At 40.2% G+C, this 24,467-nt stretch overlaps 1 long non-coding RNA gene across 1 annotated transcript; it reads right to left on the reverse strand.

Moving 5' to 3' along the window:
* Positions 1 to 325: 325 nt before the first annotated feature.
* LOC121550977 lies at positions 326 to 22,107 on the reverse strand. Its single transcript, XR_006661277.1, has 3 exons — positions 21,108 to 22,107; positions 8,703 to 8,786; positions 326 to 361 (listed from the first exon to the last, which is right to left on the reverse strand). It is a non-coding gene; the product is annotated as an uncharacterized LOC121550977 (long non-coding RNA).
* Positions 22,108 to 24,467: the final 2,360 nt, after the last annotated feature.

Here is a 24,467-nt window from a genome sequence, read left to right on the forward strand (position 1 = left end):
GCTTTTTAAACAAATGAGTAGGACTTTAGGCCTACAGCAAGAGTGATTGGCTGCCAGTGAGTTGTCTGAAACAAAACAGGCCTATATTTTTGTGCCTTGTGCCTATATCTTGACTGCTTTTCAACAAAGTCCGAACGTGCGGGAAAAACATTTAGCAAATGATGCCTAATTTCAATAAGCTGAATGGTTAAATTAAACGAATGTTTTACATTTTGAGTGTTTAAAAAAAAGTGTCATATAGGCTACAACAACCAATGCCTAATAAAATGTATATAACACACATTAAAATATATAGGCCTTCAAATAAATAATAGGCAACACTTACCACTAATGTATTGTTTAGAAGGTGAGTAGTGCAATACTTTAGTGTCGCGAGGGTGTTAAGAGGTGTGAAAAGCATTCCCGTGCAGGGGTCACCGTCCCGCGAGCAGGAGAGCAAAGAGAAGAGGAAGTTAAAAGGTCGTACGAGTAACAATAGTATAGAGTGATCACATTTCATTTATTGTTTAAACTTGTGAGCATAAATCAAATCATTAAAATAAAGTGGCTTAGGCAAATGCGAAAAGAAAATGGTGATGACCTGGTGTGCTTTATGGGAACAAGCCAAGCATGCCATGCTTCCTTGTAATAGCCTAATAATAGCCTATGCCTAATAATGACTATAACAAGAACAACAATGACAATGTAATTTGTATTTTTCAATATCACGGCAACTCCACTTAGGATGTGTAGAGAAGAAAAGTGTTGAAATCTGCTTTACTGAGCTAAGCTGGTTTGATTATATGTACGGGTGACAGAAATGAAAAAGGACACTTTTTGTTAAGACTTAGGCCTAGCCTACACTCTTTTAAAAAAGGGTTCCAAAAGGGTTCTGCGGCTATCCCCATAGGAGAACCTTTTTTGGTTCCAGGTAAAACTATTTTGGGTTCCATGTAGAGCCCTCTGTGGAAAGGGTTCTAAATGGAACTCAAAGGGGTTCTACCTGGAACCAAAAGGGTTCTCCAAAGGGTTCTCGACAGCTGAAGAACCCTTTTAGGTTCTAGACAGCACCTTTTTTTCTAAGAGTGTAGCGCTGTAAGAATGGAAAAGGCAATGCTATTCCGATTACTGTGTCTAATAACTCAGTCAATAGCCTATATCAGCCAGCCACACAACACGGTGACTTTGGTAGGCCTATTTCCATACCTACTGTAGATAACTTTTTGTATGGGCCTACATTGTATATAACATTATAAAAATGTATGCTTACTAAAAACAACACACGAATAAAGTCTATCCAGACCTCTGAATGCTTTCCATAATTTGCCTCCATTACACCCCCATCCATCTCGCCACTCTCAGAAAGGCTTTTATCACTGTTAATAATTTATTTGATTGTTTACATGTGTTGCCATATCCGAGGTCCAAACTCGTTTTTTAAATTATTAACCTTAATTAAATCAACATAAATGTGAGTCTACATCTGCAGACAAGAGGCACATCAGAAGTGAGGGGATTGCAGGAGGCTTTGGCTGGTCAGAGAGGCGCAAGCTCCACACACGCTGGATGAGTGCAATGCACAAAGCTGTTCTCTTGTTGAATATCTCCCTAAATGCATGAGCATACCAAACTCTATACAGTAAATGTATAGCTTTAAATAATACATTTATATTGTTCATCCAGTCCAAATGATTTAGCTTATAGGCCTACTTCTGCATATGTGCATCACGTGCGGAATGTGCAGTCAGATCTGTTGTCAATTAAATTTTATTAACGGACAAAAAATCTCTGGCTCTATGCAAGCTTCATTTTCTTTACCATTCATACTGCTGTATAACCGCTTTAGTAAAATAATTACAACATTGATCAATTCCAGAAACGCTGTAACTAAATATGCATGAGCATATTAGGCTATATGTGTACAGGCCTACCAAAATCTCAATGCTAAACTGTTGGAGAGAAAAGTTTGAGCCTATATAGAGATTTCTCTCTGTACATCTGATAAAGTCCCATTCCATCATTTCTAAATATGTGGGCCTATTTGCTTTCTCAGTTGCATTTCATTTAGACAGGTATGGCCTAAAAAAGTACAAGAGTCTCTCTTCCAATAGATATCCTCTTTTTAAAAATGTATTCAAATCAGCTTTGTCTCGCTTCTGTCAATCAGGGAGTAGAATAGACAACAACATATGATCATTGTGTTTTAAATGGAAACAGACTACTGGCTGTGCCCGCAACTGAGAAAAACACCCTCTCTGCTTCTGTAACAGGAATCAGAGGCATGGAAGTAAAATTATTTTAATAAAACACTGTAAAATGAGGAATGAATTACACATCACACAGGCCTTGGCAGTCTACTGTCCAATTAAGCCAAGGGATAAACAAGTTTGCTTTATAGGAGTAGATTTCCAACAGTTATGCCACCGGTTAGGAGAGTCACAGAATTGCAGATCATTTCAACAACCATTCTATTTTGGACCCAGGAAAATGCATGGCTTTTTAAAGAATCCATAAACATTAACAAAAAATCAACACACAAATGCATAGAAAGGAGAAAAGCAGGCCACACATTTTCTTTTTGCAGAACCAGGAATATATTGATGCAGAGAGTTAAATGATGGATGCCTCAATATTCAGTTTAGGCCTAGGAACTTTCTAAATTTGTATTATGTGGATTATTATTGCTAAAATATGTTAAATATTTCAGTCAGTCGGCTCAAACACCCCTGTTGTATGTCTCATTTATCTGTGAACATATACTGTTGACAGTACAACTTCAAGCAGAGCTTTCTCTGGTGCTTCCTTCCAAGTTACTTTGCCAAGCTAAGGAAAATTCCAGTTCCAAGAGTAATGATATTGCACATAAGTCAGAAATGAATAGTTACTGAACATCATATATTTAGAGTTCTTGGTGAGTCAAAAAAAAGTTAAGCAATGATGTGTGACATTTGGCCATTTTAGAATAGACCATAAATCACTGTTCACTTGACAGAGATCAGTTATAGGACTATTACTAATGCACATTATTGTTTCAAAGGAAATACATCCATAAACTAAATAACTAACTGTTTAAGTTATCTTAGGACTGTGCAATGCACTTTTTTGTTAAAATCCATCGAACACATCTCTGCAAAAGTTACAACAGGCACTATAATACTTCTTAATACTCTCTTTCATCATGGACAAATAGACTACAATTTCATAAAATAGACAAATATAAGCATTTTATAATTTTTCTAAGAAAACTTGCCTTGAATTCTTGATTTTCTAAAAATCATGTAGATTCTAAAACTGTTGTTACCTGATCAACTCTCCAGTTTTAACAAATAAAATATATCAAACAGATTTTTCCATTAATGAGCATGTTGAACAATAATTTATTTAGTTATATTATATAGCCAGAGATTATATATAGCTTTACAAAAGTACATTTTATTTGGGTAGGACCTTATCAATAAGCTATTTTTATCTGCCCAACTGTCCTCAGAAATGTGGAATATTGCATGTGGAAGTATCAGAGTATTCCCTATTGAATATGTCATTAGTCTTTTTTTTTGCAGACGCTCTTATCCAGAGCGACTTACAGTTAGTGAGTGCATACATTTTTCATACTGGCCCCCGTGGGAAACGAACCCACAACCCTGGCGTTGCAAGCGCCACGCTCTACCAACTGAGCTACAGGGAACTTTACAATTGATGGTGTATGTATACCAAATATACCAGGTTGTAGGGTCTGGACATGCACTGTATAGTTGAAAGTAGGTTATACATTTAGGGGAAAAGCAGCACAGAGTAAAACATCAGAGGTAGGTTTCTTATTCAAAGTTATGGTATATTTATCGGCTGTAAATTGTGGGTCGTTTTACTATGAACAGAAATGGTCAAGAGTTTACAATAGCAGATTAAATACAGTATTTGTGCTAGGTACAGTGGACCAGTCACTAAAATAAATTCATATCAGCTGGGCATGACCAGAACCTTGAAAATAATCATTATGGCGCATATATGCAGTGAGATACTCATGCGTAAAATAGTTTATACATTATATTCCCGAACATTTACTTTAACTAAATACGTACGTTATATTAATCAGAATCGAGCACGGTTGACAAGTGCAGGCTACACCGACCCAAAGCCCTCGAATGTCACAGATTCAACCGTTAGCGGATAAAGCTGTTTTACGGCCACGCTTCCACATGTAGCCTCTCTCACTGCCAAGCGTTTGCGAGATCAACATTTTGGAAAATGTCGAAGTAAGACCATCACATGTAACACTAAACTTCAGTCCAGTTTTCTACACTGACTCCTTTCTCCTCCTCCACTTCTCCCCTCCTTTTTATATTAAATAGATTCGGGAGGAGCGCCATTTTCTCTCCAAAACCATGTGCAATGAAATGCATAAGAAACTCCTGCGAAGAAATGCCATCTAAGAAGAAAAAGTGTCAGAGATACAAGGTAAATGCTATCAGAAAGGAACAGAGAGTAACAAATAAACTCAAATTCAACTATTACATTGTTTCAAATGGTGTGAGCACTAAGCTAACCCGCAACACCGACTGTATACTATGCAATAACAATAAAATAATGGCATTTACCTGTGTCAAGCAGTACGGGGAGTACATGGTTATTTTTAGAAATAAAAATTGGAGAGCTTATTTAAGTTGGATGGAAGTTCGCTGTAGTGCTGCATTGCAATCGCTCGCCGTCCTGTTTCGCTCACTCCATGCTGTACTGTAACCCCGCCTAGAAGGCTGAAAGTGAAAGCTTACACAAACTTATGGGGGAAAAAAAGTTTTGTCTCCCACCCTCTTCTATGGACTCTCCTGTCGTGTGCACTGATTTTTTATTGATCAGGGGCGACGGTGTTTGCTATACAACATAATATCACTAACATTAACCTCTCAATTTTGTAAATCATGCGGTGACAAACTCCTACTTAATCTGGTTGTTTCAGCTCATACTCAGTAATCATTCGTAATGACAATACGCCGCTCTTTTTCTTTATGGTAACAAATATGTTATTACGAGGGTTAAATGAATGGGAACGCCAAATGCATAATATCCAGCGTTTTATCAATACGACGTGTAGAGCAGCCTATAGCCTAAAAAGAGAAAGGTAAAATGCTTTACAGAAGGTCTGCCAGTCTGACGGTGAGCACTGTAAATTTTGCAAAGAGCTAAACATTTGCTATAGCTACAATGTGATTTTGTGTGTTTTCTATGAAATATTATTATAGACTTATTAAAGTCCATGCAAATGTATGCCATAAGAATATGATTGCTGTAAGGTCAAAGGTGCTGTTGCATATGGGGCCTATAACCGACAATAAAGACCTATAATGTTGATAAATAATAACTTGATATTAAGAGATTGTCTTAAAATATTGGAAATGTCATTTGTTTTCCATCTGAGAAATGAGAAGGTAGCTGAAATATTTAATGAGATTGGAAGAGAAGGACACTGGGGTCTTGGTTTGGATTCATTTTATCTAGACCCTTGTACATTTTATTCTAGCTATGTAAATTAATGGGTTTACATATAAGAGTATTACATTGTTATTACACTACAGTTACACTGCCTCTGCAATGTTCAGTAATATTGCATATAAATGGCATAAATTAGTTTGTAAAACAAATGAACAAATTATTTGTCAGTGTTCCGCATGTTTTGTGTTACTTCTATTGGTTTTCTGCCCTCTGATACAAAGGCACTTTCAGCATCTTGACTGAATTTCAGTGCACACTTCCAGCCCAGGCCGATGTACAAGTAAGACAATTAATGAACATGATCTACTGTGGAGCTTATTGCAGAGTGTATAGAACGCTATCAGACATTAAATCCAAACTGAAACCTGCAATGGCGACTGCAGTTGAAACAGCAGAGGCGCACGCTGCAGCCACACTGTTGGTCTGGCCAGGGACATTTACTACAATGAAGTTGACTTGAAAATGGAAAACAGCCCAACCTGAAGACTGCTGGATAAGAACATACTGTATGCTACCAAAACAAGATAGTGTCCCATGGAAGGAGGAGTGTATTAGAAAACACAGAATATTGGTCAAACTGGGAACAATTTTCAGAGGCATGTACCCTCTCACAGAAAACATCTCTCTCTCTCTCTCTCTCTCTCTCTCTCTCTCTCTCTCTCTCTCTCTCTCTCTCTCTCTCTCTCTCTCTCTCTCTCTCTCTCTCTCTCTCTCTCTCTCTCTCTCTCTCTCTCTCTCTCTCTCTCTCTCTCTCTCTCTCTCTCTCTCTCTCTCTCTCTCTCTCTCTCTCTCTCTCTCTCTCTCTCGCACACACACACACACACAAACACAAACACGCTTTTCACAAAGTAATAAAACAAGTTTTGGACCAGGTCCTAAGTGTGGTATAGGGGTTTGGTGGGGGTAACGTCAGTGTGGAGCTGAAATTTAGATCTGACACTGGAGTCCCTAAGATTTATGAGGCCTACTGCTTGTGCATTTACACCACAAGCCTCTGCTGGAGAAACAAAGAGATCTGGGCTCTGTGTGGCCAATTATACTGCACACAACCAGGGGAGCCAGAGACTGAGGGAAGGAGGGAGGGAGAGAGATAGAGAGAGACAGAGAGGGAGACATGGAGGGAGGGAGGGAGGGAGGGAGGAGGGAGGGAGGGAGGGAGGGAGGGAGGGAGGAGGGAGGGAGGGAGGGAGGGAGGGAGAGAGATAAGAGAGAGACAGAGAGGGAGACATAGGGGAGGGAGGGAAGGAGGGAGGGAGAGAGATAGAGAGAGACAGAGAGGGAGACATAGAGGGAGGGAGGGAAGGAGGGAGGGAGAGAGATAGAGAGAGACAGAGAGGGAGACATAGAGGGAGGGAGGGAAGGAGGGAGGGAGAGAGATAGAGAGAGACAGAGAGGGAGACATAGAGGGAGGGAGGGAAGGAGGGAGGGAGAGAGATAGAGAGAGACAGAGAGGGAGACATAGAGGGAGGGAGGGAAGGAGGGAGGGAGAGAGATAGAGAGAGACAGAGAGGGAGACATAGAGGGAGGGAGGGAGGGAGGGAGGGAGGGAGGGAGGGAGGGAGGGAGGGAGGGAGGGAGGGAGGGAGGGAGGGAGGGAGGGAGGGAGGGAGGGAGTGTGTGGTCAGGGGTCTGTGCAGACCACATAACCGTAACCTCCCCTTCTCACCACACAAGGTCATGCTCACAGCATTCCATACTGGTTGATTCCATCTGTGAATATGATATGACTGAAATAATAAACGTTACCTTGATATATTGGAAAATATATCCCAAAATGACGTCAATTCTGATAAGCAGTAACTTTCAGAGTGACAAACATACACATAATTTGGGCAGTTGTGTAACAGCAGGTGGAATGAATCCTGTTCCCAAGTTGTAGTCTCTGTCTAACTCAGTGTATTCATGGATGTTTTTTTTGTCTCGCTCTCTCTGTCTCTGAAGTCATAAAAGCACACAGGATCACAAAAGTGAAAGGTTGCAGAGAGTGGGTTTGAAGGGGCTCAAAAACTGTTTTCCTCCTTTATAGAGTTGAGTTGAATGCAACACACGCAAACACTCATCCAGCATCGCTCCTTAAATGAACCCCACATTTAGTGGTCTATGTGAGTAAATCTCTCATTAAGTAACACATGGTAGAGCCATATGCTATGGTTTTTGAGTCTGTGGCTCTCCTTTTCACACGCTGGAATATACATATTTGCTGTGCTACACCACTCAGTGTGGTAAAGTCAAAAATGGATTTGCTGTTATATTGAAGCACTGTAGCAGCAGCATCTGCATGGGTTGTTTTGCATACCACAAACACACAGAATATATGGAACAACTAAAACATACGACTCAGAAGTTAAGCACAGAATTCACAGGGTTAAAAATTTGATAAATGACTAAAATGTAAATGTAAATTAGGATTCCCAACCAATTACTCCCTCATATATGAAGACAAAATGGACAGACAGAAGATTCTGAGGTAGCTGGAGTGGTGATGGTGTCATGGTAGCCATGCGATGCCTGGGGCCTAACCTCCATATGAGGAGGTGAGTACAGATACCCTTCTCTGGATGGCCTTGAACTCACTGGCCCTGATATCTAATATGGTCACATTGATGCTCCTCCCCTCTCCAACTTCTCCACCAACCATGATACTCAATTACCTCCCATTATGGCTCATTTCTGTACCCCGAGACACACGATACACTGTAGCAACCCAGATTCTCTATAACTTGGCAAAAGGCTTTAGCTGGAAACAAAGAGTAGAAAACTGGCTCCCACCTCATTAACAATCACATTTTCAGTCATCCACAGACTACCACTCCCCCCATCCAGCAATTCTCTTTTTATTACCATTTCATTTCAGGCCGATCGCTGTAAATCCAATGCGCTCGCTGGGTGGAATTTTTAAAGCTGCATGTTTTTTTCAACTGTGTGTAGTTTTCTAGGTTTTTTGGGGTCCTTTTTTTCATTTTATACAACTCTGCATGCTGCACATTATCGTTATAATTTTCTTTCCCACGAGGTAAGGGCGCTTGGCGGAGTTGCAAGGCCCTTTTCTCAAAGTGTGTGTGGAAATAATGATTGTAATGGTTTGCAGCTGAGGAGAGGGAGCTGTGAGTGACATTATGATTGTGGTGCAATTACCAAGAGCATAAAAGCAGACCATCAGTCTGAATAATGACTAATGACTCAAATAACACATTAAATAATCATAATAATAACAATAATAACAAAATAATGCATACCCTGTAGGAATCTGATACTACAAAGCATTCAGGCATCCCAGGACCTCTGGAGGGGTCTTCATTCACCAGAAAGGTTTCGGTGGCCTGAAACGTAACACAACAGTCATTCATAGTGTCAATGCATTTACCATCCTTTAAACAACTCCTTACCTTATACAACACAACACACAACACAACATCATTTTCTTTTTTAATAATAATAATAACATTATTATAATATTATTATACTTATGTATTTATTAATTATTAATTATTATAATTATAATTATTGTTCTTATAATTATAATTATTACTATTGTTATTATTATTGGTCAGAGATTATGTGCCAATTACAGTTCAGTCAAGCAATATCAGCATAATGTACAAAATCTAATGGAAAATCCCTACCCCTCTTATACTCACACACAAAACATGATTCATAATGTGCACTGGCCAACTCATATGCTACGCAGGCCTGAACTCCAGTGCTAGCACCAGAATGGAGACCAGAACGTTTCAGCTGCTTTTGGATCACACCACACAATACACACTGACACAATGGCATTTCCTGTCCCTGGTTGTCACCTGGTGACTTCTCCCACAGCGGTGACTGATTCAGCACAAAACATTCACATGGGGCATACATTCACTGATCGATGCAGCAAAGGTATTTTTCTAAGTGTTATTTCCATTCAGCACAGTTCATTTGTATGCTGTGGAACACACCAGCTGGGCCTTGAGCGCTGAATGAGCATCCATTCCAGTTCTGCCGTCAATTGAGGCAGGCCAGCCCAGACAACATAGCTGGGAGGAAACCTTGATATGGAGAGTTGGGGGAAAATCCTATTTTCCAGAACCTTAAATCCTGATTTCTCAAGTTTCACAAAACAGGAACAAACAGTGTTCGAAGCCAACTCTGAATGCATGCTACTCTTAACTTGTGTACCTGGTAAACATACACTATATACACTTAAAACAGACATTAACACACACAGATAACACAGGAACAATACTTGAAGGAATACTTACACACACAGACACATGCATAAACACACAACACTATAATAAGTCCCAGACTTTGGCTAACCAAGCTGCGGCTAGAAACAAAGGCTATTCATATCCCACCCAATGAGAGGTTAGCACTCTTGTCTTTTCCCTTTCCCTTTTAACACTGGAGGGGCATCTGTGTGTGTGTTTGTGTGTGTGTGTGTGTGCCTGTGTGTGTGTGTGTGTGTGTGTGTGCCTGTGTGTGTGTGTGTGTGTGTGTGTGTGTGTGTGTGTGTGTGTGTGTGTGTGTGTGTGTGTGTGTGTGTGTGTGTGTGTGTGTGTGTGTGTGTGTGTGTGTGCTGTATAAACTAATCATTTAATGCAAATCCATTGCTTACTTTTGTATGTTTGCTCTTCAAGTTAGATTTCCGAATAAGAAATGTGAGTGCAAGTCACAACTGAAAACTCAAATTAGACGATTCATGACATTCGGCTTCAACAACCATGTTCGGACCTGCCATCATTAATATGGAGGAGAACAGAGTGAAACCATAAAAGGTTTGTTCCATCACAATAACTGCTCTTTCTCAGCTCTTCAAAGGTTGTTAAGGACCAAGGTTCATATGTAATATGTCCTTTACTCTCCTAATGGACATAAGCATATCGTCTTGACATTGTCCTACAGTGGTAGTTCTGCTTGCCACATACAGTGGGGAAAAAAGTATTTAGTCAGCCACCAATTGTGCAAGTTCTCCCACTTAAAAATATGAGAGAGGCCTGTAATTTTCATCATAGGTACACGTCAACTATGACAGACAAAATGAGAAAAAAATCCAGAAAATCACATTGTAGGATTTTTTATTAACTAATTTGCAAATTATGGTGGAAAATAAGTATTTGGTCAATAACAAAAGTTTCTCAATACTTTGTTATATACCCTTTGTTGGCAATGACACAGGTCAAATGTTTTCTGTAAGTCTTCACAAGGTTTTCACACACTGTTGCTGGTATTTTGGCCCATTCCTCCATGCAGATCTCCTCTAGAGCAGTGATGTTTTGGGGCTGTCGCTGGGCAACACGGACTTTCAACTCCCTCCAAAGATTTTCTATGGGGTTGAGATCTGGAGACTGGCTAGGACTCCAGGACCTTGAAATGCTTCTTACGAAGCCACTCCTTCGTTGCCCGGGCGGTGTGTTTGGGATCATTGTCATGCTGAAAGACCCAGCCACGTTTTCATCTTCAATGCCCTTGCTGATGGAAGGAGGTTTTCACTCAAATTCTCATGTTACATGGCCCCATTCATTCTTTCCTTTACACACGGATCAGTCGTCCTGGTCCCTTTGCAGAAAACAGCCCCAAAGCATGATGTTTCCACCCCCATGCTTCACAGTAGGTATGGTGTTCTTTGGATGCAACCCAGCATTCTTTGTCCTCCAAACACGACGAGTTAAGTTTTTACCAAAAAGTTATATTTTGGTTTCATCTGACCATATGACATTCTCCCAATCCCTCTTCTGGATCATCCAAATGCACTCTAGCAAACTTCAGACGGGCCTGGACATGTACTGGCTTAAGCAGGGGGACACGTCTGGCACTGCAGGATTTGAGTCCCTGGCGGCGTAGTGTGATACTGATGGTAGGCTTTGTTACTTTGGTCCCAGCTCTCTGCAGGTCATTCACTAGGTCCCCCCGTGTGGTTCTGGGATTTTTGCTCACCGTTCTTGTGATCATTTTGACCCCACGGGGTGAGATCTTGCGTGGAGCCCCAGATCGAGGGAGATTATCAGTGGTCTTGTATGTCTTCCATTTCCTAATAATTGCTCCCACAGTTGATTTCTTCAAACCAAGCTGCTTACCTATTGCAGATTCAGTCTTCCCAGCCTGGTGCAGGTCTACAATTTTGTTTCTGGTGTCCTTTGACAGCTCTTTGGTCTTGGCCATAGTGGAGTTTGGAGTGTGACTGTTTGAGGTTGTGGACAGGTGTCTTTTATACTGATAACAAGTTCAAACAGGTGCCATTAATACAGGTAACAAGTGGAGGACAGAGGAGCCTCTTAAAGAAGAAGTTACAGGTCTGTGAGAGCCAGAAATCTTGCTTGTTTGTAGGTGACCAAATACTTATTTTCCACCATAATTTGCAAATAAATTCATTAAAAATCCTACAATGTGATTTTCTGGATAATTTTTTCTCATTTTGTCTGTCATAGTTGACGTGTACCTATGATGAAAATTACAGGCCTCTCTCATCTTTTTAAGTGGGAGAACTTGCACAATTGGTGGCTGACTAAATACTTTTTTTCCCCACTGTACAGTGCCTTGCAAAAATTGCATTACAACCTGCAATTTAAATTGATTTTTATTTGGATTTCATGTAATGGACATACACAAAATAGTCCAAATTGGTGAAGTGAAATGAAAAAAAAACTTTCAAAATATTCTAAAAAATTAATAACGGAAAAGTGGTGTGTGCATATGTAGTCACCCCCTTTGCTATGAAGCCCCTAAATAAGATCTGGTGCAACCAATTACCTTCAGAAGTCACATAATTAGTTAAATAAAGTCCAATCTAAGTGTCACATGATCTAAATATATATACACCTGTTCTGAAAGGCCCCAGAGTCTGCAACACCACTAGACCAAGGAGCTCTCCAAACAGGTCAGGGACAAGGTTGTGGAGTACAGTACAGGTTTGGGTTATAAAAAAATATCAGAAACTTTGAACATCCCACGGAGCACCATTAAATCCATTATTAAAAAATGGAAAGAATATGGCACCACAACAAACCTGCCAAGAGAGGGCCGCCCACCAAAACTCACGGACCAGGCAAGGAGGGCATTAATCAGAGAAGCAACAAAGAGACCAAAGATAACCCTGAAGGTGCTGTAAAGCTCCACAGTGGAGATTGGAGTATCTGTCCATTGGACTACTTTAAGCCGTACACTCCACAGAGCTGGGCTTTACGGAAGAGTGGACAGAAAAAAAGCCATTGCTTAAAGAAAAGCAAAAAGGCATGTGGGCAACTCCCCAAACATATGGAAGAAGGTACTCTGGTCAGATGATACTTTTTGGCCATCAAGGAAAACACTATGTCTGGCACAAACCCAACACCTCTCATCACCCCAAGAACACCATCCCCACAGTGAAGCATGGTGGTGGCAGCATCATGCTGTGGGGATGTTTTTCATTGGCAGGGACTGGGAAACTGGTCAGAATTGAAGGAATGATGGATGGCGCTAAATACAGGGAAATTATTGAGGGAAACCTGTTTCAGTCTTCCAGAGATTTGAGACTGGGACGGAGGTTCACTTCCAGCAGGACAAAGACCTTAAGCATACTGCTAAAGCAACACTCAAGTGGTTTAAGGGGAAATATTTAAATGTCTTGGAATGGCCTAGTCAAAGCCCAGACCTCAATCCAATTGAGAATCTGTGGTATGACTTAAAGATTGCTGTACACCAGCAGAACCCATCCAACTTGAAGGAGCTGGAGCAGTTTTGCCTTGAAGAATGGGCATAAATCCCAGTGGCTAGATGTGCCAAGCTTATAGAGACATACCCCAAGAGACTTGCAGCTGTAATTGCTGCAAAAGGTGGCTCTACATAGTATTGACTTTGTGGGGGTGAATAGTTATGCACGCTCAAGTTCTCTGTTTCTTTGTCTTATTTCTTGTTTGTTTCACAACAAAAAATATTTTGCATCTTCAAAGTCGTAGGCATGTTGTGTAAATCAAATGATACAAACCCCCAAAAAATCCATTTTAATTCCAGGTTGTAAGGCCACAAAATAGGAAAAATGCCAAGGGGGGTGAATACTTTCGCAAGCCACTGTATAGGCTATTTCTGTGAATATGATTCGGTTCTCTTCATCTCAGAGAAAGAGGCTTATTCTCAGGCCTGAGGGTGTTACAGTCCTAAAAGCGGTTGGATTGACCAGTGGTTTGCTGAAAGGAGGGAGGGGTGAAGGGATGGAAGGATGAAGGGATAGCAGAGTGAAACCTCTCTCTCTGCTGCATGGATTGCCTTCATACTTGAAAAGGGGCATCATTTGTTTGAGGCGGCACTGATTGTTTGATGTAGCTCCCTGTAGCACTGGCCCCTTTTTCCCCTTTCTGTATGTTTGTATGGAGCATGTTGACAATTGTATATGCCACCCTTTTCTATATATATGCAACATATGCCTGATCCATATGGCCAGCCTTGAGCGAAAATAGTATTAAGGCCTCACTTAACAAACAATGATTTGATGTCTGGGATGGAGTTTTAGTGTTTGAAAATGTATGCACTCACTAACTGTAAGTCGCTCTGGATAAGAGCGTCTGCTAAATAACTAAAATGTAATGTAAAATGTGTTTTACCGAATTCAAATGTTCATCAAATGTAATTGATCAAGATTTGATTTCTTAACATTCCCATGTTTGGTTAGCAGTGAATGCTCAATTTAACTGTGTGGGTTTGACCAGCAACCAAAACAAAGGCAGAAATGCTTTCTTTTCCAAATGACAATTAATGTCTCAGATTTTCGTTAGTCTAATAGTTGATTGAAGTATTTTTGGGACCTGAATCCTGCCCAGTCTCTCTGTCCATCTCTTCCTCTCTTTTTATTACGCACACACATGCTGCAGACACACAACTCTCTCATCAAACTATATACAGTCAGGTCCATAATTACTGGCACCCTGAGCTACAGTTGAAGTCGGAAGTTTACATACACTTAGGTTAGAGTCATTAAAACTCGTTTTTCAACCACTCCACAAATTTCTTGTTAACATTTACATTTTAGTCATTTAGCAGATGCTCTTATCCAGAGCGACTTACAGTTAGTGAGTGCATACATTTTTCATACATAGTTAACAAACTATAGTTTTGGCAAGTCAGTTTGGACATCTACTTTGTGCATGACACAAGTAATTTTTCCAACAATTGTTTACAGACAGATTATTTCACTTATAATTCACTGTATCACAATTCCAGTGCGTCGAAGTTTACGTACACTAAGTTGACTGTGCCTTTAAACAGCTTGGAAAATTCCAGAAAATGATGTAATGGCTGTAGAAGCTTCTGATAGGCTAATTGACATCATTTGAGTCAATTGGAGGTGTACCTGTGGATGTATTTCAAGGTCTACCTTTAAACTCAGTGCCTCTTTGCTTGACATCATGGGAAAATCAAAAGAAATCAGCCAAGACCTCCGAAAAATAATTGTAGACCTCCACAAGTCTGGTTCATCCTTGGGAGCAATTTCCAAACGCCTGAAGGTACCACGTTCATCTGTACAAACAATAGTACGCAAGTATAAACATCAAGGGACCACGCAGCCGTCATATCGCTCAGGAAGGAGACGTGTTCTGTCTCCTAGAGATTAACGTATTTTGGTGCGAAAAGTGCAAATCAATCCCAGAACAACAGCAAAGGACTTTGTGAAGATGCTGGAGGAAACAGCAAGGAAGAAGCCACTGCTCCAAAACCGCCATAAAAAAGCCAGACTGCGGTTTGCAACTGCACATGGGGAATGTCCTCTGAAATGTCCTCTGGTCTGATGAAACAAAAATAGAACTGTTTGGCCATAGTGACCATCGTTATATTTGGAGGAAAAGGGGAGGTGCTTGCAAGCTGAAAAACACCATACCAACCGTGAAGCATCGGGGGTGGCAGCATCATGCTGTGGGGGTGCTTTGCTGCAGGAGGGACTGGTGCACTTCACAAAATAGATGGCATCATGAGGAAGGAAAATTATGTGGATATATTGAAGCAACATCTCAAGACATCAGTCAGGAAGTTAAATCTTGGTCGCAAATGGGTCTTCCAAATGGACAATGACCCCAAGCATACTTCCAAAGTTGTGGCAAAATGGCTTAAGGACAACAAAGTCAAGGTATTGGAGTGGTCATCACAAAGCCCTGACCTCAATCCTATAGAACATTTGTGGGCAGAACTGAAAAAGCGTGTGCGCGCAAGGAGGCCTACAAACCTGACTCAGTTACACCAGCTCTGTCAGGAGGAATGGGCCAAAATTCACCCAATTTATTGTGGGAAGCTTGTGGAAGGCTTCCCAAAACGTTTGACCCAAGTTAAACAATTTAAAGGCAATGCTACCAAATACTAATTGAGTGAATGTAAACTTCTGACCCACTGGGAATGTGATGAAAGAAAGAAAAGCTGAAATAAATCATTCTCTCTACCATTATTCTTACATTTCACATTCTTAAAATAAAGTGGTGATCCTAACTGACCTAAGACAGGGAATTTTTACTAGGATTAAATGTCAGGAATTGTGAAAAACTGAGTTTAAATGTATTTGACTAAGGTGTATGTAAACTTCCAACTTCAACTGTATATTGTTTGCAAAAAAAATTAGGAAATTAATATTATTTTATACTAATTACTCAGAGAAAGAGATTTAGTTTAACAAGTAATAAAAACAAATCTCAAAATGATAGGGGTCAAAATTATGGACACCCCTGTATTCAATACTCTAGCACCCTCCCCTTGCGATCCTTCGTCTGTTCTTATGGACTGTCCTCTTCAATTCAAACCACAGGTTTTCAATGGGGTTCAAGTCCGGAGACTGAGATGGCCATTGCAAAATGTTGATTTGATGGTCAATTAATCATTTCCTTGAGGATTTTGATTTTGATCCACTTAGCCTCCTGGCAGAGGCAACCAGGTTTTTGGCTAAAATGTCCTGGTACTTGGTAAAGATGCCGTTGACCTCAACAAGGGCCCCAGGACCAGTGGTAGCAAAATATCCCCATAACATCAAAGATCCACCACCATATTTTACTGTAGGTATGAGGTTATTTTCTGCTTATGCTTTTGTTTTTCAACTCCAAACCCTGTGTGGCCAAAGAGCTCTATTTACATGTCTTCTGACCACATCCACTGGGCACAGACGTCAGTTCAACTTCTACTTTCAACTAAAACATTCACCATGTCATTGGATTTAGGTTAAAAGCTGGGTAAAAAATATGAAATTCCCTTATGTTGATGACTTTTTGCAAATCTCAGTCTCTGGATTTGAACTCTATTGAAAACCTGTGGTTTTGAATTGAAAAGGGCAGACCATAAGAGCAGACGAGGGATATCAAGGATCTAGAAATAATCTGTATGGAGGAATGGTCTAAGATCCCTCCCAACATGTTCTCCGTCTCATAAAACTTTTTAGAAAAAGGCTCAGTGTTCTTATCCTCTCAAGGGAAGTGTGCTAGATTATTGAAAACAGGGGTGCCAATAATTTTGACCCCTATCATTTTCAGATTATTTTTTTTACGATATGTAAAGCTTATTAAAGAGCAGTGGTACTATCAAGAGCAGTGTGCGGGTTTCTTTTTTCTCAATTGTATTAGTATAAAATAATATATTTTCCCCTTTTTGAGCATACAATATAGCTCAGTATTTGTATTATTTATTTTATACAGTCATTTTTGCTCATCTTGATCAAGGGTGCCAATACCTGACTGTATGTATGGGGTTTGCCAATCTTTTCATGGCACAGGATAAATTAAAACATATACACGTTCTCTCTCTCTCTCTCTCTCTCTCTCTCTCTCTCTCTCTCTCTCTCTCTCTCTCTCTCTCTCTCTCTCTCTCTCTCTCTCTCTCTCTCTCTCTCTCTCTCTCTCTCTCTCTCTCTCTCTCTCTCTCTCTCTCTCTCTCTCTCTCACACACACAAACACACACACACACATACACACAATAGAGAAGCACCTGACTTCCCTTACTAATTTCCAAACCAGTCTTTCTGGCCTCACAACAATCCATGAGAACAGTCATCTCCTCCATTATTGATCAGACAGTGATCATCATCGTTATCACTCCTCATCCCCACCGGACATTGTCATCAATAGTGCCACAGTTAGTGTTCTTCAGCATCACTGATATCCTCCCAGTCCCAGTCAGTGGCTGCATGGGGCTTCACTGTATACTCGGTAACAAGCTAACGAACCTGTGCTGATCAAAGAGAGGACAGGGAGGGGGAACTTGTTTGTTAAAAAAATGTGGGGGGAAATATGAAAGGGGAAATGTCGTTGTGTGAGTCCACGCCAGAGCCACCTCAGGGAAAAATGCTGGGAAAATGTGATATTTTACACCTGCTTCTCAGGAGGTGAGGGGTAAGAGAGGGGAGGTGGGGATAATAATTAGAAGGGTGTATGTGGGATTGGAGATTGGAGATTGTTTATTGTTGTAGGGCTGTTTGGGGTTTGCCTTTGGTTCTTTCTCGTGCATTCCATTTTAAGTCTGAGGTGTGGATAATGTATTTGATGCCAGTTTATTATATTTGCTCAACCTGGTTCTAAATACAGAAGAAATGTAGAAAAATGTAATATGCAAATACAGCTCGACTGATAAATAGCCCTTAAGCTCAGTTTAATGAAAGTCTAATTCTTCATTAGAGACCCTCAACTGGAGAGCAAGCAAAAATAAATATATTGTTGGGAAATTATTTCAAATTAAACTAGGAGGGCAGAAGACACTGTAAAACAGTTCCAAACTAAATGGAATAAAATGACTCATTAAGCGTTGGTATGCAGTCTGCAGTGGGCATAGTACTATGGCTGAGTCTGGACTATATAAAACATTTGAGGCAGTATTTTGAATACAAATGTTATGACCTGCTCACAGTCATCTAAATTTGGTCTGACGCTAAAACGACATTATAGTGCACAATGAATGTGTGCCCAAGGGACAACAGGTTAGTGAGGGGTGGCAGGTAGCCTAGCAGGTTGCCTAACAGTTAAGAGCGTTGGGCCAGTAACCAAAAGGTTGCTGGTTTGAATCCCCGAGCTGACTAGGTGAAAAATAGTAGAATAATCTGTTGATGTGCCCTTGAGCAAGGCACTTAACCCTAATTGCTCATGTAAGTCACTCTGGATAAGAGTGTCTACCTAATGACTAAAATGTAAAAATGGGTGTGATGTGTACATCTTCTTCTCTCTGCAGTGGGCACTGTAAGATGCCTTTAACGGCTGAGGCTGGCATTCTAAAACAGGGGGCCTCATTCTGAAGAATCAGGATGGCTCAAAATGCAACACAACTTCTGCAGCATATGGATAGCTACCAAAACTTGATCCATGTTCATAATCTATGTACATAGTCCTCAAAGGTTATGGCTCCACTACCATATGCCCAAAGTCTACCCGAACTGCTAATCTAAGATGACCTTACATGACCACATACCTTTAAGATGAAATGAGAAACTGACTTCGGATCAGAACTGAAAGACAACTCTCTGCACCCTTTATAGAATCACATCCAGGAGTTAATATGACACATATGCATGCCATCACCTCCTCCCAAGTGTTTATTTAACAAAAACAAACCCTAGCATTCGTCTGGATTGCAACGCCAATGAGGATATGGTAGCCTCTACACCACAGATCACAAAAGGGCGAAGGAGGACCACATATACACAGTGAGAGATGACATCACTGGCAGCGACAGCCAAGAGCTGCAGAAAACATACGGCCTGGAAACCGCCTGTTTGATCATGTGGTGGGCTGCTCCCTCTGTACATACACATCAACATCTACAGCGTGGGATATACAATTACCTAACAATTTACACAGCTCCTCGAGATTATGACACAGTACTCCTCCTCATACAAATCACACACATCCTGACCATGGGCCAGAACATGTAGCACTCGAGAAAATACTACTTTTAGTGCCTGAAGTCAATAGAGGGAAGGGCATTATAGAATACTTAGAAAGGAGAGCATACATTAATTTGTGAAGCATATAAATTATATGTTATTCTTTAATATATGCATATATTTATGCACTCCTAAACTACAATATATTTGATACGTGAAGGACTCAATGGACAGGGTGAGTTTGAAGGATTGCCTTAGCATCCTTAAATACTGATTGTGCGTGTTTACATGTTTAGAAAATGTTGGGCAGAAATTCTAGGTCTAGCTTTTCATTAAAAAGAGGTGATTTGCTAAGTAGCTGAAAAACAAATCAACATAATCCCATGTGAGGCCTGTCCTGAATTTTGTTTTTATATTAAGGTACTGATGAGCTACTTGGACTAGTGCCATGCCAGTGTGCAAGTAAACAAATAATTATTCATACAAATAATTTTCCATATTCATGTGCAAATAGAATTGTAGGAATCTATCAGTAACTTCAAGGTTGTATATGTCAGTGGTTCCTCAATAGGCAATGTTCACAAAATGACTAACTCAATTGATCCTATGCCAAGATATCAAGCTAAAGGTCAAGAACCTGACAGCTACATTATAACTCATTAAACAACACTTTTACTTTCCATGACTAATTTAGAACTTAATAGCAGTCCACTTCTACCCAATATCCCACAACTGGACTACTTTGGAAAAATACACTAAACAAATAAAGGAGCAGAATATATGTCCTTTGTGCTTACATTTAATCAGAAGTCAGATCAAGTTTTTCCTTGACAGTCTTAGAGACATGATTCACTCTACTACTTTACTGTGTAAAGATTATATCAAACTTTGTTTTGGTGTAGGCTTACTTATAGCTTAGCAATATTTTCTGTTCTCAAGAAACTCATGTTAAATGTTTTAAGCCATAGAGGAAATTAACCTCTACTGAACTAAACTCTCCATTACAATATCATAACATGCAATCACAAGCAGCATCACAAGGACCAGTGCTGTGGACTTGGTGGGCCTAGTGGTTATTAGAATGGCCTTGTGCTCTCCTTACTGACCTGAATTCAACAAGTAGCCTTTACAGCTATGCGTAATTACGCACCAGTCGGTAAGAAGTTATAGGCCTACCGGTAGATCATGTTAACAGAGCACGAGAGGAAAGCAGTCTCGCCAATTATCTTCCACAACTAACATTGATTTCAGCAATAAAGTCCAATTCTTAGGGTAACATCTCCTATAAACTGTAGCCAAAATGCACTTATAAACCAAAAAGTAAGTGCGCCCGTTGACTATTCACATTAGGTGATTTCGATTTTTATGTTACTGCTTATTCAATTTCTTTCACGTTTGGGTTGTGCAACGCTGCGTTGACTTCGTGTATAATATAGATACATCAAAGTAGACGCTTGATTGGTGGAGAGCAGTGCTCTGCTTGTCAATATGGGGGCGACAGCATGACCACGAGCTGCAACGACTGGAAGCTGCTCAACTGCCCCGGGAACGTAGCGGAGTGGAGGGTAAAGGAAGATAAATTATCCGCGTTATCCTTGTTAAAATATAACCCACTTCCATTGATGATTTAACATAAAATCCTATACAGTATCAATATGAGATTGGGTAGTGCAAAGTTAACTTTAATGTATGGTATTACTCCTTAAACCACTCACAAGATAACTTTGGGATTATCATTAATAATTGTTGATGCACTAGCGTGATGTTTTCGTGTTTAAACAAAACATTAAGATGTTTACAAGCTTTCAGATGCATAAAATAGCAAATTATTGATTTACACAGCACGTACCATTGTGGAGGAGGGAAATGTGCCAACAGTCTCAAATACCCATTTTCCACTCTAAAAAAGTTCAGCTTCCAAAAAAAGTGTGGGAGAGAAACTACTCGTTTCTTCTGATACCGGAAGCAAAATAACCCTAATACGGGACGGCCTGTGGCCCGGTGAACATTTTTTTAAATTGTAGTTTTACTGTTCTCCTCCAACATGGAAAGGGAAGGGAGACGGCTTATCCAAGTCATCCACTTCCCGGCTTCATTCGGGGTGTTTATGTCCGCTATTAATGCGTGGGACTTCCATGAAAACACGGACGGCGGTTGTCGGAGCTGTGAGGACTTGCAATGGTCGCCTGTCAGTGCGCCATCCCTTCCGTCCGCTTTGTCCACCGAATACCCCGCGAGGCAAATCCGTGCACGATGCGAGCGTCTCGTCAGCTCCCAAGTAACAGAGCAGAGGTCTCTCTTTGCAAGGGACCGACAGTAAGTAGACTGCTTACACGCTCACAAATCAGCTGTTGCTTCTGTGTGCCTCAAAGGAACTCTGTGTGTTATCCTCATCCTCTGGTCCTAATAAAAAAAATAAAAAAAATAGAATTCCCTTTGGTTCTTCTTCACCTGTTCTTCAATGCCCATATTTACTCAAGAAAAAAGGAGACCACAACTAGCACAAGATCTGGCACCATGGATGTTGCAATATCATAGTTTGGGAGAGAGGTGATACTTGATCATGCCACTATGCCAGGCGACTTCACGAGAACGCGCATATGTATACGCTAAATCCCTGTACATATGACGAGTGAATTAAATAGTTGGAGTTAACGGCTGTTACAGTGTAATAAACCCAGAAAGAGTGATCCGGCGGTCCGGAGCTCGCGGAGGCGCAGCAGTGGATCGCGGCCGGAGAAGCGGAGGGCTGGTGAATTATTAATAAACGGAGCGGTTCACAGTCTGTCGTGCTCAGTGAGTAACCAGGACGGCAGCTGGGGGTTTAGAGGAATTAAATACGGGCTCAGAGTAAACCATGGACGGCAGGGGATTACCACTCACCGGCTACAGTGTAGAGGCAGAGCGGGGACGCGGGGAGGGAGGGAGAGCAGAGGGGGAGGTGGTATGATAAAATCCAAATAATTTAAACATTGGTCAATGATATAAGCTATAAGTTACAAACCTCTCTTCTCGGTATTAGGCCTAGATAACATTTAATCATTATCCAAAACAAATATGTAATCAGTTCACACTGCATGCAGGGATATGTTTCTTAGATTTTTATATGGATATTTAGGCTAGTCATGCCAGATATTTTACATATTTTATATGAGGCCAGAGTAGGCTATAGGAAAATATTTTGTAATCTAAATTAATACAAACGGACATTTTTTTCCACACAATAATATGCCCCAAATTGTCATGTTTGTGCGTTTTAGTAAAAACAGAGCAGGTTTGGAATAACTTTCTCTGGCTTGCAGTGAAGGACAAGATTAAACGAGGATTTACCACCAGTTTTGTAGGCTACATAATTATTTCCACTAAATTTTCTACAGAATTCATCCACATTTAGCCAACTATTGTAAGCAAACTATTCATTCTTAATGTAGCCTCGGCCTAGAGCAAGAACGGGACAGGTGCACGGATTGATGGGGCTGATCGTTTTTGCACCCTGTTCAAATCACTGTGGTGTTATTCATATCAAACAATACTGGGCAATGAAATTCATTTGACATTTAATAGGACTTGACTTTATTAAAATATTCATTTATTCCAACACATTTCTGAGTTGACCTTAAAGGTAAGACGATGTAAGAGTTGTGATGCCACAAAGTATGAGCGTGCCCAATCGATTCCAATACCCCTGTAGCTCAGTAAGTCGCTCTGGATAAGAGCGTCTGCTAAATGACTAAAATGTAAAATGTAGTTGTTCATCTCCTCTTCCGCAATATAAGTTTATGACCTTATATTTAGAAATACATTTTACATTTAAGTCATTTAGCAGACGCTCTTATCCAGAGCGACTTACAGTTAGTGAGTGCATACATTTTCATACTGGCCCCCCGTGGGAAACGAACCCACAACCCTGGCGTTGCAAGCGCCATGCTCTACCAACTGAGCTACAGGGGGACCCATGAGAAACACAAGCTGTTATTTAGTGATAGAGCTTATTATGGCTACTGCAGGTTTACAACTTCAGGAGAATCTAATAGCTAAAGAAGAGCAGATTATGATGATGATAATGATGATGATGAAGATACAGCAATAACAAAAATAAGAAAGAAAACAATGATCCCAACATTATTACAATTGCTGTAATATTATTATTAGGCTATTATTAGACACTGATTAATTTAAATACATACATTCAATTATTGTTATTATCACCATTAATCACTTTTATTTTTACTAATCATCCTTGGAAGTACTCATTTATTGCCTCCCCAGACGAAGTTCCTGCACTGCAATATAATGTCAGAAGCCTGCAATTCTTCGATTTTTAACTTTTAAATAAAAAATAAATAAGATTTAATTCTAAAGAGACATGAGGACATGAGAAGATCAGAATGGCACTTGTTTCATTTCTACGAGAAAATTAATTTACTATAATACAACTCTGCTTTAGAACGAAATTGATTATATTAATAAATGCAGCGTATCCCCAAAGACACAGTTTGGCTATTTTTAAATTGTATTCATAGATTTAAAAAGTGGTTGATTTGGATGACATTTTAGATACTTCAACAGACAGTTTCCATGTCCAATAATAGGCTACATCCAATTCAAATTATAATCTAAAATCCTCTGGAATTCAGGTGAGAGACCCGCAGGTTAGCTTTAGTAATATTAATTTCTGGATGTAGGTTGCCCTTGTCTATTTAATGTCATTTAACCATTGGGGAAAAAAACATAAAAATACACATTTTGTTTATTCTTTGAATGTTTTATGTCATAGGTCTACATCTACATATTAGTGTGGTTTGCAACACAATAAGTGTTAAAACATGTCTGTCACATTTAACTAAGCTGTATTGATACCAAGTCTAGGTCCAAAAGACTTCTCAACAGCTTCTACCCACAAGCCATAAGACTCCTGAACAGCTAATCATGGCTACCCGGACTATTTGCACTGCCCCCCCCACCCCATCCTTTTTACGCTGCTGCTACTCTGTTAAGTATTTATGCATAGTCACTTTAACTCTACCCACATGTACATATTACCTCAACTACCTCAACTAGCCGGTGCCCCCCGCACATTGACTCTGCAACGGTACCCCCCTGTATATATAGCCTCCCTACTGTCACTTTATTTTACTTCTGCTCTTTTTTTTTCTCAACACTTTTTTTGTTGTTGTTGTTTTATTTTTACTTTTTTGTTTAAAATAAA

This window comes from Coregonus clupeaformis, chromosome 7 (genome assembly GCF_020615455.1).
Source record: "Coregonus clupeaformis isolate EN_2021a chromosome 7, ASM2061545v1, whole genome shotgun sequence".
Taxonomy (NCBI): domain Eukaryota; kingdom Metazoa; phylum Chordata; class Actinopteri; order Salmoniformes; family Salmonidae; genus Coregonus; species Coregonus clupeaformis.